This window comes from Hippopotamus amphibius, chromosome X, assembly GCF_030028045.1.
Source record: "Hippopotamus amphibius kiboko isolate mHipAmp2 chromosome X, mHipAmp2.hap2, whole genome shotgun sequence".
Taxonomy (NCBI): Eukaryota; Metazoa; Chordata; class Mammalia; order Artiodactyla; family Hippopotamidae; genus Hippopotamus; species Hippopotamus amphibius.
The window spans coordinates 78,552,792-78,568,112 of NC_080203.1; positions in this window are offsets into that span (position 1 = coordinate 78,552,792).

Consider the following 15,321-nt stretch of genomic DNA (forward strand, 5'->3'; position numbering starts at 1 on the left):
GCCTGGCAGAGTCCATACACAATATACACTTGCTGATGGAATTCAATCTGCTACAATCAACATTTTCCCAAGCATTGATTGTGTTTCTGGGTGTGTGGATTTGGTGTTGAGGGGTTCAGAGTAGAGGGTGAAGGGTGCAGATGAAGGAGGCTACGGAAGCTGTAAGACATGCGTCCTGCCCTCTCTGAGCTTATCGTTCAACAGGCAAAATCTGAGCATATAAATGGCCAGTGAACAACCCCAAGCAGCCATGATAAGAACAGCTAATGTTTATTGAGTGTTTATTATAAACCGGGTACTTATCCCAAGTGCTTTTCATGACTTATCCCATTTAATCCTTATAACAACCCCATGGGAGAGAAACTGGGTCACAGAGAAGGCAGAAAACTTGCCTAAGGTCACACAGCTAATAAGTAGCTAAGCTGGTATTCAAATCCAGGCAGCCTAATTACAGCCCCACACCTCTAACCTCTAACCTCCATGCTCGGCTGCCTCCCTAAGCATCCTAGCCAGGTGCAGGGACATAATGTTGAAGGTTAAAAGTTACAGGAAGTTTGGGTGGACTGAAGTGGCCAGGGAGGGCTTGGCCAGCTTGATGGGACTTCAGCTGGGCCTTGACAACTGGGGAGGCATGGGACACAAGGGGCAGGGAGGGTACCCTAAACAGGGGATGGGTATGAGGAAAGACCGGATATTGCAAGCCTGGAGCCCATGAGCAGCACCCAGTTGCACCTGTTTTGTGTGGCCCCGTACAAAATTTTACAACGACAACAAAATCTGAACGATTTGCCAACATTGCAAAACCTTGATATTTCACCTTCATGTGTTGGATTTCTGGCTTCTCACAATAAATCGGAGAATCTGGCAACACTGGTCCCTCATTACTGCATACACACGAATGGTGGGGGGTTGAAGAGTGGCATCCCCTGTAAATGGGGTGGGAGGGACGTGCCCTCTCCGGTTCTCTGCACTCCCTTCCACGCCTGGTTGGGTCCCCAACTCAGCTCACTTCACTCCCCTTCCCTACCAGGCCCCTGCAAGCAAGTGAGTTTATGTCCCCCATATAGACCAAGACTGTTGCAGACAATGCGGAGCCCCAGGGGCTCAATAAAAGTCAAATGCTCCCAGCCCACCTGGAGTGGAAGGTTTCCTGCAGGAGCAATGGGTTCAGGGTTAGAAAGGGAAGTTGGAGTCTGTTGGGCAGGATGGTGCCTCCCAGGCTGAAGAACTGAAACTTGCTAACAGGCACTGGGGAGCCGAGGAAACAATGTTGAGAGGGAGGAGGGCCACCCGGGGAGGAGGCTGCTGAGATGGTCAGACAGGGGTGATGAGGACAGAGGTGGAGGGGAATCCTGTGGGAGTAGGCGCCCTTACCAACAAAGACTCACCCGTGTGTGGACTGAGGTCAATCAACTGACTGAAGGATGGGGGAGGGGAAAGCAGGGATAGGAAGGATTTGGGGTGACCGAACTTGTTGGACTAAGAGAAGAGGGGTGCCGTGGACGGAAATTGGACAAGGAATTGACGGGTGGAGGGAACATAGAAGACTGGATGAATTTAGTTAGATGTGTTGAATTTGAGGTGCTAGAGACAATTCCAGATGAAGATGTCCACCACAGTTGGGGGTTTGTGAGTGAAGCTTGGCAAAGGGGGGCCTGAAGAGAAATTTGAAAAAGACTCTGTTAAGAAGGCAGCAATGGGGCTGAGGGAGTAGGGTGTGTCGTAAGATAAGAACAGTGCACCCAAGCCATGACCTTGGCAGGGTGGGGTGGGGGGCTGTCAGAAGCTGGTGAACAGAGCGGAGGAAGCAGAGAAGGGTGTGTGCGTGTGTGTGTGTGTAAGGCATAGCCAGATCAGTCAGAGGAGAATCAAGACAATGAGGCTTCATGGAAGCCAAGGAAGGAGTTTTGAGAAGGAGCCTTCTGTGTCCATGGGGCCCAGAAGCTCAGAAGATGCAGATGGAGAAGTGGCTGACGGACCGGGTGATTTCTAAGTGCAGCCTCACCCAGACTCATGGTAGGGGGATGATCCCTTTCCATCTCAACCCTCTTAAAACCAGCAGTCCTGGGAGGAGGGATAAATTAGGAGTTTGGGAGTTTGGGATAAACAGATATATATCAATATATATATAATAGATAATCAACAAGGACCTACTGTATAGCACACAGAACTATACTCAATATTTTGTAATAATCTATAAAGGTAAAGAATCTGAAAAAGAATATATATATATATTCCAGAGCACATCAGTTCCACTCCTGTGGGATATGCCTGGGGTTCAGCACATTTCGAATCCTGTTTATAATGCTGTCACTGGACATTTGTTTTATTATGAAATACTTCACATATGCAGGCAAGACACAAGGTAAAATATGTTAACAAACACCTGTGTACCCATCACCCAGCTTTGTCAAATCTTAACATTATCCCACATCTTGTTTTAGGAATAAAACAACCCAGATAGAGATCAGGGCCCTTAAGTACCCCTCTCCGGTCCCAGGCTCCTCCTCCTGCCCTTCCCTGACTCTAGTGTGCCTCCTTCCCATGCATGCTTTCACTACGTGTTTCACTAGGTGTTTGTCAGCAGCCCCATTTTAGAGAGGAAGAAACTGAGGTTCAGGGAAGTGAAGGGACTTACCCCAGGTCACACAAGTTGACAGTAAGTGGTACAGACCAGAAGCCCCAGGACAAGGTACCAGGCAGTCACCTCCCAGCATGCTGGCCCTGCAGTGCCCCCATCTTGGGACCTCCCACCCTATCATTCTGTCAACACCTTCTTTACAGGCAGGGCCAGGCCAGACCAGACCCAGCACAGCTCGAGACCAAGCAGAGATCATGGCCTTCTCCTACATCTCCTGGTTCCTGCGCCGCACACAGGCCAGGCTCCCCTAGACCCCTGCCGACCCCTCCTCTGTTTCCTTTCTGGGTCGTGGCTCAGCCCAGCTCTACCCCACCCCCAAGCCCCAAGCAAAGGGCCTGTCTGTGCAGCCCATTTCCCCACCAGGCCACTGGGGGCTGGACTGAGGCAGGGGGCCTGCAGTTCTGTTCTGTGGGTTCTCCTGGCTTAATTAGCATGCTGCCTGGAACAGCAGGCCAGAAGTGGTGGGCAGGCGCCGAGACTCCCCCTGGGCCTCAAACCACCGCCTGCCTCCCCCCCCCCCGCTCCCCTCTCCTCACTAGCAACAGAGAAGGCCTGTGTGCGCTGAGAAGGAAAGCGGGGGCCTGACACCTCCACCTCTGCGCTGAGGAATTGGGTGGGGAGAGGCGCGCAGCACATGCATAAACACAGGAGATAATTACTCCCCTCACATGTGAAGGAAGGGGAGGGCGCAGGGAGGAAATGGCCATTCACCAGGCACCTACCTACATGCTGCCACGTGTTATTCTAGCTAATCCCCACGGCCACCCCATGTGGGAGACGCTCCCTCAATGCAGAGGAGCAAACTGAGGCTGGAGAGGTGGAGTCGGGGGCCCAGGCCCACGAAGCAAGTGGGAGAAGGAGCTTGAGCCCAGGTCCCCCCGTCTCTAGGTACTTTTCCAAGGACTCAACCTGAGTTCACAAACCTCCCCTTCCCTATAGGCCTCTTCTTCCAAAAAGCCCTCTTCTGTAGGTGGAGGAGTGGCCAGTTCAGATGGAGGGGGTGGATATGGTAATAGGCATAATCAAGTCTCCCCTCTAAGAGTCCCTAGTATCTAAAAAGACCAGCTCCCATTCAGGAGACTTTGGGCTGAAAGGCCCTCTCTCCAGCCCCAACCCTACCCCAGGGACTGCTCCATCCAGGGACTCTCAACTTAGGGTGCTTCCTCCCACCGGATTCCACCTTAGCCCCCAAGGACCCTTTGGCCTTAAGCTGCAGGTCTCAGGACCAGCATGTGGTGCCTGAAGGTATGGATAACACTGAAAGCCAGAATCCAGCTATCTTTATAGAGCAGTTCACATGTTCCAGGCACTGGGTGAAGAACTTGGCATCTGTTAACTGTCTGATCCTCATGACAACACCATGGACATACTATTATTTCCCCACTTTAAAAGCGAGGAACTGAAGCATAGATAAATAAAGGAACTTGTTCTAGAAGCATCAGGCAGCTGGACTTCAAAGGCCATGGTCTGAGGTTCCCTGGAGGACAGGGCTGGCTGGTGAGGAGGAGGAGATGGTGGCAGGCCCAGGAACAAGTTTGAGGGACGGGGATGGTCATAGAACAGAACTCCAGCAGCCTCTTGGCTCTAGCAGGAAACCCTCCAGACTCTGCAATGGGGTCCCTGGTCTCACTGTGGGGTGCCTGCCAGCTCACCCCTTCCGGAAATGCTGCCAAACCACTCCTTGGGGGCTAGTGGTGTTTGAAACCATCTGCAGTGTGTCCTTCTCGAGCAGCTGAGGCCCTGGTGGTGAGATGCAGCTCAGGCCACAGTCCCCTATCGGGTAGGGACAGAGCCTAGGGGGCTCCCAGCAGGTGGTAAGTTTCAAGGTGAGACCCTAGCTTGCAGGCTCTGCCTCTGCACCCTCTCTCTCTGGGGCTGAGGCCTCCGGACTCTTAGAGAAAGATTACTAAAATCAAATTGCAATTAACAGAGGCAATTATCCGCCTATTAGAAAACATCCCCTGAGCCAGGCCTGTGCTGTGAGCTTCCTGGGCCCCAAGGGAAGCCCTGGAGCAGGGCAGCAGCCAGGGTTTAGTGGGAGGCAGGCAGCAGGGGGTCTCTGAAGGGGCTTACCGTGGAGTCAATAGAAGCTTGCGTCTGCATGTTTCCCTGAGGAGGAAGCCCCAGGCCTGGGCGCAGGCCAGAGGACGCTGGGGAGAGGGGCCTCCTCTCCCAACCCCCTCTGGCCCCTCCCCTCCAAAAGGCCTTCCTAGAGGGCAGACCTGGGACAGTCTGTGTGTATGGAAGAACAAAGGAAAGAAAAATCACGCAATGACCCTCCGGGGAGGGATGATAACATTTTCACTTGAAAATTACCAGAGAACAGATTGTCTTATGCAAATTATATGCAAATCACACTCCAGTTGGTCCTTGCTTAGCCCTACCCAGAGTTCTTCAAGCTCTTTCCCAGACTGAGTAGGATGGGGGAGGGGGAAGGCCCTCAGGGAAATCTAGGTTTAGGGGGAATCCTGCCTGGAAAGAGACTGCATAAGGTGATTTCTTAGCTTTCTGTCCAGCCCACTGTCTGTCCACTCTGAGTCCTGCTGCATTTGTATGAACCCTACAGAAACATCCCCGCCTCCTGGCTGGACTGCACTTAGACCCCACATCCAATGGGGGCTTATCTGCTGCTCGGGATGGCCTGCGTCATGGGGAACTTCCATTTGCAGAAGATATTTGAGGTAGGCTGGGTGGAGTAGAAAGAGGAGTACTAGACTAAGAATCGAGAATTCAGCTGACGGCTCTCAAATCTCTCCAGCCCAGACATCGCTGCTGGGCTCCAAACACCACTTTTCTAGAACTGGAAGACCTGCAACTCCACCTGCCCCACGTTTGTTCCTTCTGTTCCTGCCTCAGGGCCTGGCAACCTCATCTACCCAGTTGCCCAAAACAGAGCCTGAGAATGATCCTTGACCCCTACCCATCCTCTGCAGTGAATCCTTCCTATCTAATCTACCACCTGGAGGTCTCAGGACATTTGTCCCCTCTTTTTTGTTCCCCAGAGCCATGGCTGGAGTTTATCTGTCATCTCTTCCCTGGCCTATTCCAGAGGCCTTCTGTGTGGGTGCCTGTCTCCAGGCCAGCCTCTCAGATCTGCTCTCCGCCCTGCTTTCACAGCGGGCTTCCTACAAAACCAACTGACTGTGCTTGCTGCAAACCCTCAGCCACTCCCCAGGCTCAGCAAATCCAGTCTAGACCCCTTGGGCTGACACAGCCCTTTAAGGCACAGGCTGTAGGTTCACCTCTCACACTGGCCCCTGTGTCCTCCATGAGCCCCACCGTGTGCCACCTCACTGCCCACGATCACCCCCATTCTGCCGGGCCTTCCCAACCCTCATGAGCCGTTCCTCCCCTAAAATGTCTTCCCCTTTTCACTTTCCCACCCCAGTGCAACTATATGCATTCTGCATGAACTGCTTTGTCTGGGAGATACTCACTGCCTGCCAGCATCCCCCCACCACACACTTCACACACACACACACAACCCTCGCAGCTGTCATTGCATTCCTCCCTCCTCGGTTCTCCCTCAGCATTCTTCCCATCACAGAAATTAATTTACATTTGTATCCCCAGTACCTAATAGATAGTGAATGAGTGAATGAAGAAATATGAATGAATGAGTTGGTGAATGAATGGGGCATGGGTTTGATTCCTGGCTCTGCTATGGGCGAATCGCCTCTCTGAGCCTCAGGCTCCTTATCTGTAAATTGGGGCAATAATGCCTACCTCATCATGAGGATTCACAGAGACAAGGCATAGAAAGGCACCTAGAGCAGCACCTGGGATCCCACAGATGCTCAAGAAACCCCAGGTGAATCGTCACCTGTCCAAAGTAAGCACTGGCTTCAAGAACGTGAGTACTCTTAGCCAGTATGGCCCGATGGCCATGGCTTCTTACCCTGGGGTGGCCTCAGCTCTGGGTCCAGCCTCCATTCCTAAGGACTGTTTGGAGGCCCCCTGCTAGGCTGGTCAGAGGTGCAAAGACATATCTCCTAGAGGAAGGCCCGTCATACCTCCTCAGACCTCACTGGCATTCAGGGGAGGCCTGCTTGAGACTTCTGCCCACAGAAGTGGCCAAATTCCTTTGAGCAGAGAGGCATGTCAAAGGGGGAAGGGGCAAGAACTCAGGGGTCCAATTCTAGCTCAGCCAATAGACACCTACGCCAACGTGGGGCCCCTCTGGACTAACTGCATCTCGCATATGCAGGTGGTAATATGCGCATGCCAATTTGAGCTCGTTGTGAGAACCAAATGAAATATTGTACTTGACATGACTGGCACAGGGCTCGGCACACAGGAATAATAGCAGTTAGCATTTAGTAAGCACTTACTGCAGGCATAACACGAAATACTTCACACGTTCATTTAATTGTGACAGCAACTCTGTGAGATAGGTACTATTATTATCACCTCCCACTATCAATGTGAAACTTAAGGCACGGAGAGGTGAAGCTATTTGCTCCTGGCTCTACAGCTTGTAAGTGGATATAACCACTTTATAGAGATATAATTGACTTATCCCACAATTTACCCATTTAAAGTATACAAGTCAATGGTTTCTGTGTTTTCACAGGGCAGAGCTAGATTTTGAACTCAGCTCTCTGATTCCAGATCCTGCTTGTGTAACCTCCCCACTATACAGGCGAATGCTTATAATCTATGTAAATGAGCACCCTTTCCCTGGGCCTTTACTCACCTCTGCACCAACAACTGAAACCCCAGGCTTCCTCTGAGATCGTCCCTGCTCTTTCTGCCTCTACAGGAGCTGGGGCCTGAACAGCTGGACCCTGAGGCAGTGGGGTGGAGGGGATGACCTTAGGAAGTGGCCTCTGCTGCTTGCAGGGGTTTTGGTCCTGGCCGGACCTCTGGGGCTCTTCAATGCCCATCCTGGTTGCACTTCAGTTCATAGAAGCTGAACCAGCTGAGCTGTTGCTTGTGCCCTGCTCTGGACTTGACTGGCAAAGACTCTGAAGGATGTGGAGAGGAAGGCAACTGGACCTTTCCCTGTAGGGGCTTACACACCATTGAATGCGTGAGGCACACACCGTTGCCTGCTCACCACTGCTCAGTGATGCTGTGAGGCAAGTGGCAGCAAAGGGGGTTCCAAGAAGGGATTCAGAGAGAGCTTCACAGAAAAGGTGGCCTTCAATGTACCCTGGAAGAGCTGATAGAATTTAGACTGGCGCTGTTCAATAGAAATGTCATGCAAGCCGCAAATGTGAGCCACATATGTGATTCTGCATTGTCTGGTAGTCACATTAAAAAAGGAAAAAGAAGCTGGTGAAGTTCATTTTAATAATATATTTTCTCTAAAACAATATATCTAAAATATCATATCCTGCTACACTGTTGGTGGGAATGTAAATTGGTGCAAACACTATGGAGAATAGTATGGAGGTTCCTTAAAAAACTAAAAATAGAGTTACCATATGACCCAGCAATCTCACTCCTGAACATATATCAGGAAAAGATGAAATCTCTAATTCGAAAAGCTACATGCACCCCTGTGTTCATAGCAGCACTATTCACAATAGCCAAGACATGTGAGCAACCTAAATGTCCATGAACAGATGAATGGATAAACATGTGATTGATACATATATATATACATATATATACACTACTCAGCCATGAAAAGAATGAAATAATGCCATACTAAGTGAGATAAGTCAGACAGAGAAAGACCAATATCATATGCTATCACTTATATGTGTAATCTTAAAAAATTATACAAATGAACTTATTTACATAACAGAAACAGACTAACAGACTTTTAAAACAAACTTATGGTTACAACCAAAGGGGAAAGGGAGAAGGGGATAAATTGGGAACTGGGGATTAACAGATACACACTACTATATATAAAATAGGTAAACAACAAGGACCTACTGTATAGCACAGGGGACTATATTCAATATCTTGTAATAAACTATAATGGAGAAGAATCTGAAAAATAATATATATGTATGTATGTATAACTGAATCACTTTGCTGTACATCTGAAACATTGTAAATCAACTATACTTCAATAAAAAAATAAAAAAATAAAATATCATATCAACATGTAATCAATAGAGAAAAATTATGACGACATTTAACACTTTTTTCATATTGAATCTTCCAATTCTGGTGTGTATTTTAATACTTACAGCACATCTCAGTTTGGACTAGTCACATTGCAAGTGCTCAAAACCCACACGCAGCTTATTGCCGCCATAACGGACAGCGCAGTTGCAGACATTTGGAAACTATAAGGCAGGGGACACACAATGCAGGTTGAGGAAACAGCATGAGCAAAGTTGGGTGTATAATTGATGGAAGACTGTTTTGTTTGCTCATAATTTTTATTAATTGTGCTTTATATGATTATATCTTAAAGGCTAAAGTTTACATTTCTTGGTAGATAATATATTTATGCAGTCTAAAAATTTAAAGGCAAATAGGTTAACATATACAGGAAATACATTTGTAGATTTTCCCGCTTTTGTTTTATATAAATGGTATCCCTCTTTTGTTTTATCTAAATATATAAACAGCCACCATTCTGTACTTCCCCTTTTCACCAATTACACCTTGGAGGCTGTTCCATGTCAACCTCTAAAGTGCTTCCTCATTCTTTCTCATGGCACACAAGAATTATGGAGCCTCCAACTGATGGACATTTAGGTTATTTCCAATCATTTGCAATTCGAAACAAGGCTGTGATGAATAATCTGTGCATATGTCATTCCTCATGTGTGCGTGTATAGCGATTGGATAAATTCCTAGAAGTGGAATCTGGGGGTCAAATTTGTCAGGGATGGGTTCAGAGCAGAGGAGTGACATGCTCAGGGCTGTGCTGGGAAAGATTCCTCTGGCAGTAGCATGGAGAATGCACTGGCAGGGGTCAGATGGGAAGTGGGGAGGCCATTCTTCCATCCGTTGACTTTGTGAGTCTTTACCTGGTGCATCTGTGTTCTGGACACTTTGTTGGTTAAAAAGACAGACCAGCCCCTGCTCTCAAGCAGCTGACAGCTGAATGGAGAAGTTGGGAGGCCAGAGATGCCAGCAGCCTGGGTTAGTGCACTGGCAGTGAGGAGGGATGGGTGGATGCTTTAATGAAGGCCATAATAGGGTACTGGACCAGGAGTCAAACAGACATGGTTGGCACTGGGCTTTGGAGAAAACACCCTGGCAGCCAGTGAGAGAGAAGTGGGGCTGTCAGGAGGGAAGGCAGGAGGGCAGCGCAGTGCAGTGAGTCTGGGTGTGCCTGTGTTCTGGAAGCAGACTGCCCGAGTTGGAATCCCAGCTCTACCCTTTACTAAGGGTATGATGTTGGACTAAGGACTTCACGGCTCTGGGATTCAGTTTCTCTCATCTGTACAATGGAGGCTTAGTACGGCTCCCAGAGGCTTGTTGGTGGGAGGATTAAGGGAGGCAAATACATGAAATATTTAGCCCAGAACCTGGAATATCTAAAGCTTTTAATAAAGGGGAGGTAGTGTTGTTGGCGTTTTGATGACTAGGGAAGTGGTAATGAAAGGCACAAAACAGGAAAAATAAGAGAGAGGTTTAGGAGTTGAAATGGGGAGGGCTTGGCGATTTAGTGATTAATTGGTGTGGGCGTAGGGAAGGGAGAGCGCGGAGTCTGTCATGACTCCCAGATGGGCAACCAGCAGGGACTCTGAGCAACAGACACAGAGATGGAGAAAACCGGAGGGTTCTGGCAACTACCCGCAGTGCCCAGTGCTTACCTGGTACTTAGGACCTGAGCCAGCGAGAGTTCTTCCATGAGAAGCTGAAGGAGAAGAATATATAGGAAGGCGAACCTGAGCCCATCTGCTTGCTGTTGACAGCCTGTGCTCAGTGGCACCCTGTTCTGTGCCCACGTGCTTTTCTGCAGGTGCCGCAATGGGCCTGACAGCCCTCACCACCAAGGCTGCTGGGAGCTGGGTACAACTGACCAGCTCCATCCTGTCCCACTGGGCCCCCTCCTTCCTCTCACTTTGTCTCCCCCGCAGTAGCCTAAGTTGGCATCCCTCTTCTGGGGCAGAGAAACCCTGTGAGAAGGTATCTGCCATGCCCACACAGGGCTCACGAGGACCCCACTGGCTCCTGGCCACCTACTCTGGGGATGACGGGCAAGCGATGGGAACATGCACTTTGCACTTTGATGTAGTGTCTGAAAGCAGGGTTGGAAGACTGTGTGCAAGGAGCCAGCAGGAGAGAATGGGCAGGTGGGGAGCCTTGGGGAGAATGGAGAGTCACTGGAGGACTATAAGGAGGGAGATGGAGAAGGCGAGTGGTGTCAAAGGAGAGAGGGACCTGGAGAATTCCTCCCACAGTCTTGGAAGCAACCAGATGACATTTCTGAGAAGCTTTAAGGCTGCTCCAGCCACGTTCTCCCAGCTCACTCCTGGCTCACTCGGGCTCTGGATCTCCGAAGTGTCTTGTTTCTTCTGCTGACCACCTGTTTGTTCAAGGCCAGCTGAGATGTCATGGGGGCCTGCAGCATGGACTGAAGAGTGCTGGTCCCACAGATGGCTCACAGGTCCTTGGGACCCCGAGTCAGGCAAGGAGGTGAGAGGAACCCTTGGATCGGGCTCCATCTTCCGTGAAGCCTCTCCCAGTCCTTAGCCGTGTCTGATGACACGTCCCACAGTCCCCTTGCTCTGTGGAACTCACTGCAACTCTGGTCGGGCTCAAGCGGGATCTAAGCTTTCCCCTCCTCCCCAAATCGGGCCCCCAAAGTCAGCAGCTTTGTCACCAACATGGCAGCTTGTGCTACCCCCTTTCCTTAAGGCAGCCTCAGGGCCAGCTCTGAGCCAACTGCCTGAGGAGCTTGGCTGGGCCTCCTACCCACCCAGCAACCACTCCCTTGCCCACTCCTCCTTGGGTTTCTAGGTCAAGAAGAACTTACTGGATAAAACACTCCAGATCTCGTGGCACTTGCAAAGTCAGGTCCTGTGTACTCCTTTCTGCTGTGGGAAATGTACAGCTGGCGGGTGCTGGGGCAGGGCTGGGGCCAGGGGAAGGGAATGGCTTAGCCCTTTGTGCCACTGAGGTCTCTCTTCCTCTCTGAGCTGCTTTGGAAAATCCCAGAAGGGCACATAGCAAAATGGAGTATGAATGAGAGTCTCCCAACCCTCCAAGAAGCCTGAGTCTTAAAAAACCTGCAGCCCCCTCCTCCACCCGCCAGCTCAAGTCTCCATTTCCACGCTGAGCCTTTTCGCTAGATGTTTGCTCCCTTCATCTTGAGCCCCAGGGAGGACCACTTAGAGAGCAGGTTCTCCACTTTGGGCCAAGGAGCTCCCACTCCTCATCGGACCCTGTGAGTTTGCCCCCTCCACTCTGAGCCTGCTGGCTGGCTGCCTACCACGCCCTGGCCTTGGGTTCTGGGCCTTCTCCACACCCCTCCCCACCTCCGTCTGCCCCGCCAGCGTCCTTAATGATTCCCAGCTGATCCCAGCCACATCCTCTCCCCAGGGCCCTGGCACAGAAAGCAGGCCCTTCTCCAGTGGGCCCCTTGGAGTGTTAACCCCTGGCTGGCTGAGCCTCTGGGCTCCAACAGTCAGCCAGAACAGGAAACCTGAGAAAAATAGAGACAAAATCTGCTAGAGTGGGCAGACTTCTCTGAGGGTAGCTTGGGCCGCCCTTGAGCTCCTTCCCTCTGGAGAAATGCCTAGGAAGGGTCTCCGGCTGGAAAATCCTCCCATGCTTGCCCACCGAAGTGCCCTTGGCAAATCCATTCTCTATCTAATCCTGACTCTTCTTGCTGTGGTGTTCAGCCCTCTTCCTCTTATTCTAGATAATGCTGGATTGAGAATATGGGTTCTGAAGGCAGTCTGCCTGGTTTCAAACCCCATCTTTGTCACTTGCTAGTTGTGTGACCTTGGGCGAGATATTTTCTCTCTCAATGGCTCTGTTTCCTCATCTGGGATATGGGAAATCATAATAGTACCTACCTCATGGCATCACTAAAGGGATGATATAGATTAATCCACTGCTTAAAATAGGGCCCGGCGTAGACCACTTGAGACTAGCCCTTGTTGTGTTATTACTGTAGATGGCGACTAGATGTTCTGTGAGGACAGAGACCATGTCTTTCTTGCCCTTGTACCCCCCTCCCCAACCAAGCACAGTTCCAGGCATATAATAGATGCTCAGTACATGTTTGGTATATAACAGAATGGAATACAGACAAGACTGTCAGTTCTCTGTGTCCCCTCTCAGCCACAAACCTCAGTGTCCTCCAGACTGAAGCACACAGGTGGGTACTAGGAACAGCCTCCATTCTCTTGCTGGGGGCTGGAACCCACCCCAACCTGCCCCAGGCCTGTCAGCCCCCAGACCAGTGGCTCACTGGGCAATCTAGTAGGGCCCATAGGGGCTGTGCGGAAAAAGGCCATTGGCAATCAATTGACAGGCCCAGTGGCTCACACAGGCCATGTCCTAGGTAGTGACTGGGCTGGTGGAAGCCAAGGAATTAAGATACAGGGGATGGGTGTGGGGCGTGAAGGGGGTGGGGGAGGGCATGCATGGGCTCAGGAGTCAGGCTGACGTGGATTTGAATGCCAACTGCCACTTCCTGGCTGTCTAACCCCCAGATAGTCATACATCCTTTCCAGCCTCAGTTTCCTCACTTGTGATATGGGGATAATCACTCCTCCTCTCAGAGTTTGGCAAAGATTCAAGGAGAAAACCATTTCAAGCATGCAGCAGAGAGCCTCTCACAGAACTGGTGCCAAGGCAGTCACTAGAAATTCCTGCCCTGACCTGGGGCCCTGAGGAGGGGGAGCACTGGTTAGAGTGGGGAAGGCATGCGTGGGGTCTATTGGATCTGGCCCTTCTGCCCGCAGGGGTTTCCAGGTGGTGATTCTGAGTAAGGTCCAGGCCAAGGGGCCACAGCCAGGGCTCCCAGCCGCCCATCCCCTACACCCTGGCCTGGCAGGGTTCTTGGCCTCCCGCCACAATCGACTATGTAAATAAACCAGCTTTTCGCTGGCTGGGAGCGAGACCGCCCTAAGTGACATTTCAAATTAGTTCTGCTACATTGGGCTTGAGCTCTGAAGGGCCTGGGCATTTTTCCTCCCTAGCTCATCCCTTTCTCTGTGTGGTGAAAGCTCTTAAAGCACACCCGGTGCGGGCAGAGGGCCAGGGCAGGGTGGGGGCAGGCCTTCTGAGGTGACCTGCTGAAGCACTTACCAGGCCCAGGGCTACAGCCTCCCTTCACAGAGAGGTCAGGAGCTCTGCACCACAGTGGTCCCCCCTCTACACCAGCCCTCCCTGGCTGCCATGGCAACCCAGCCTCCTTGCACAGGGCTCACACACCAGCTGGCAGGAATGCTGAACGGAAGGAGGGCCGTGTCGTTGGCCGAGGAGAGGGGGCTGGGCACTGGAGGGGGCACACGAGAGGTGGCCCAGCTGCAGGCCTGGCAGAGCTGAAAGGGAGATGTGCTAGCCACATGGCTGGCCCAGCTCAGGCCGGGGCTGGGGCTGTGCCAGGAGATGAGACCATGACAGGAGACGAGAGCCAGGACCATGAACACATGCCACTGTCTTTCTGGCAAAGTGCAGCAGCTTCCCCACAGGGCCGAGGGCAGAGGGCACTGGATTCAAGTCCTTTCTTTCTGGGCAAGTCGCCTTAGCCTACTTGGCCTCCACTTCTTCAGGCTTGAGGCCTGAGACTGTGAAAGGACTCAGGCTGGGGAGCCGGACGGAGCTGAAGGGCACTCTGGGCTCTCACATGTATGCCATTTTACATCTCTGAGCCTCAGTCGTCTCCTCTATAAGTAGGAATATAGGGAAGTACCTGCTTCCTGAGTTCATTGAGAGCAAGTAGTAAGACGATGCATGCAAAGCACAGAGCACAGCGCCTGGCACACAGTATGGGCTCAATAAGTGGCAGCTCTTATTATTACTATGGCTATTTTTTTAATTGTATTCAAAGTGACAGTTTCTATACCCGTGTCTCCCATTAGACTGGGAGACTCTGGAAGGCAACGACAGGGACTTATTCCCCTCTCCATCCCCAGCAACTCCAGGCTCCACAGACCCAGACAGACCCAGAGCGGATTCTGGGGCAAGTGGGGGTGGCGGGGGAGGGGTATGACGCATATACACCAGGAATGCTTTGGGCTAAATGGCTTCAAAACTCTCTCCTGGCTTGGACATTCTGTGCTTTTAACTCCATAAGCTCTAAGGAAGGGCTGCCCTAGAGTATAAAGGCCCTGGGGAAAAAATATATATGTTTATATAATAAACAGGCATATATTTGTGTGTGTGCGAGTGTAAGGCCCCTGTTATATACACAATTCGAGTTACCCCAAATCAGCATGTTAGCACAATTCTGGCAACCTAATCTCTCCCATGAGCCTGCGAAAAAAATACTGTGCCAGCTCAGCCCCAGGACCTGGGAAAGACACCATAGATGTGAGTCCAGGAGCTTCTCAGGGCAACTGGTAGACCCCATGCATGGAGTAGCCATAGAGTGTCCCAAAGAGGAGAAACAGGGACGGAGCCTACCTGGGTCCAGGTTTGGGCTCAGAGCATTCTACCAGGGAGACAGTCCTGGCCCTGGCTGGAACTCAGCACCAGAGGAGACATTAGCACATTTGGAGGAATGCCCTCCAAAGCACAGGGCCCCCTGAGGTGTGGGGCTAGGGCAGGGGCCCTGCTTGCATGGGGTCATACTGCTCCAA